We start from the raw sequence: 2,450 nt of genomic DNA, 5'->3' as shown, positions 1-2,450 counted from the left end.
GAGAGAGAGAGAGAGAGAGAGAGAGAGAGAGAGAGACGCCTACGGGAAAAAGGGAGGTTCTGAGTATGTCCATGGAGAGGTCAAACTCATAAGAAAGACCTTGAGGTGTTATCGGAACTGTCCAGAGAAATGTAGAAAAGAGAGTCATTCTACGTCTAGACTTCTTCTTGATAACCATTATTAAAGAGATACAGATGATGTACGCTGATAAAGTATCACTTTGCTACCCTCTACATTAAGTCAGCGTATTTCTGTTTTATGCATGGACGTAGATATATTTTTCTTTCTCTTCCTGGTTTCTCCGTATTTTTTTTATTTGTCCATCCCTCTCCCCTTTTCCCTCAGCCACTCACTAACTAATCATTGCTCTGCTAACTGGTTGACTGCGTGACTCACTCGCTCACGCACGCACTCACTCTCTCACTCACTCAGTCACAAACGAACGCTTCGTTCCCCCACCCCAGTCTATATATATATATATATATATATATATATATATATATATTCTTTTTTCTTCATTTTCTAAGAAACATGCTTCATTTTTGAACACTTTGTGTTGACTGTCATTAAAAGCCGTCTTTGTTTAACTTTTGCATAGCTAAGTAAAGCACAGACAAGGAAGTCTGTCATTAAAAGCCGTCTTTGTTTAACTTTTGCATAGCTAAGTAAAGCACAGACAAGGAAGGTGTTAGGCCAATATGAACGTCTTGTTTTATGCAGCTCAGTTGCTCAGAGAGACTTTAATTATTGTGAATAAACAAGCACATTTCTTCATTAATTTGGAGTTCTTCATGTCTAGGCATTTCCGAGAGCTTGGTTGTCATTTTAAGAAGAGCAGCATAAGCTCAACATGATGTGTGTATTGCTGCAAATTTGAGTGTGTCTATGTGTGCGCGTGTGTATATATATATATATATATATGTGTGTGTGTGTGTGCGTGTGTGTGTGTGTGTGTGTTTGTGTGTATGCGTGTAAAATCTAAGTGTGTTTTGGAGTTTGCAAGACGTACGTGTGTGTTATGTGCGAGCGTCAGATAGATAATAGACAGATAGATGTTTGTTTGTGCATGTGTTTGAGGGAGGCAAGGAGAGAGAGAGAGAGAGAGAGAGAGAGAGAGAGAGAGAGAGAGTGTGTGTGTGTGTGTGTGTGTGTGTGTGTGTGTGTGTTTGTTTGAGGGAGAGAGAGGGAGAGGGAGAGAGAGAGAGAGAGAGAGAGAGAGTGTGTGTGTGTGTGTGTGTGTGTGTGTGTGTGTGTGTGTGTGTGTGTGTGTGAGAGAGAGAGAGAGAGAGAGTGTCTGTGTGTTTGATAGAGGGAGGAACAGAGAAAGAGAGAGAGAGAGAGAGAGAGAGAGAGTGTGTGTGTGTGTGTGTGTGTGTGTGTGTGTGTTGAAAACTGGCAGGGGGACGAGAGAGACAGACACAGAGAGAGAGGGGGGTGAAAGAGGGAAGAGAGATAGACAGACAGGAGAGAGACAGACAGAAAGAGAGGCAGGAGAGACCGAAAAGCCTGAATGAAAGCCCAAAGGTACAGTTTTCAGCGCGGGAAACGTTTTACAGCGCTCGCAACTGCATAATATAATACAAGACGACTTAGTAATGCGATGGTTTGCTTCGGTTACGGTGTGTCTTGTGTTGGTATGTCCTTCAATAGGGGCGGGTAGTGTTGGCATGACTAAACAGCTGGAATATGTAGTGCTGGTAAGACCAGAAGTAAGAATAAGTAGGGTTGGTATGACCAGCAGATGGGCTGAGTAGTGTTGGAATGATCAGCAATTAGAAAGGATACTATTGGTATGATTGATATTATTTTGGAATGTGTAGTGTTGGAATTACCAACAGTTGGGATGGGTAGTTGAAGCGTGTAGTGTTGGCATGCCCAGAAGTTAGACTAAACAGTTGGAATGTAATGTTTGTACGACCATCAGTAAAAATGGGTAGTTGAAGCGTGTAGTGTTGGCATGACTAAACAGTTGGAATATCAATGTGTAGTGTCTGTATGGCCATCAGTAAGAATGGGTAGTTGAAGCGTGCAGTGTTGGCATGACCAGAAGTTAGGGTGGGTAGTGTTGGCATGACTAAACAGTTGAAATGTAGTGTTGGTATGATTAGCAGTAAGAATGGGTAGTTGGAGTGTGTAGTGTTGGGGTGACCAAATGTAGGGGTCGTGTCGACATGATTTAATATTGAGGGGTGTAGTGTTGGTATGACCAACATATTATAAGGAGTATGAATTAGAATGACGAACAGATAGGGTGGGTAGTGTTGGAATGACCAGCAGTTAGAAAGGATACTATTGGTATGATCAACAATTGGAGCGGCCGGGGAGGTGGTATGAGAAATGATTAACGAGTACCCCGGTCTGGGACATTATAAAATCCCTCTCAGCCCGGTTGGTCCTTGAGGCAGGGTCAGAGACCCGCCAGACCCGAAATACAAATTTTAATGACTCTT

At 42.7% G+C, this 2,450-nt stretch overlaps 1 protein-coding gene across 1 annotated transcript in view; it reads right to left on the bottom strand.

Moving 5' to 3' along the window:
• LOC106012279 (zwei Ig domain protein zig-8-like) overlaps nt 1-2,450 on the bottom strand; it is a gene marked incomplete at its 3' end in the record, with an annotated part of 185,597 nt that overhangs the window by 172,389 nt on the left and 10,758 nt on the right.

Source organism: Aplysia californica, unplaced genomic scaffold (genome assembly GCF_000002075.1).
Source record: "Aplysia californica isolate F4 #8 unplaced genomic scaffold, AplCal3.0 scaffold00312, whole genome shotgun sequence".
Taxonomy (NCBI): domain Eukaryota; kingdom Metazoa; phylum Mollusca; class Gastropoda; order Aplysiida; family Aplysiidae; genus Aplysia; species Aplysia californica.
The sequence above is the reverse complement of the archived record's forward strand: the minus strand, read 5'-3'. Positions and strand labels throughout refer to the sequence as shown.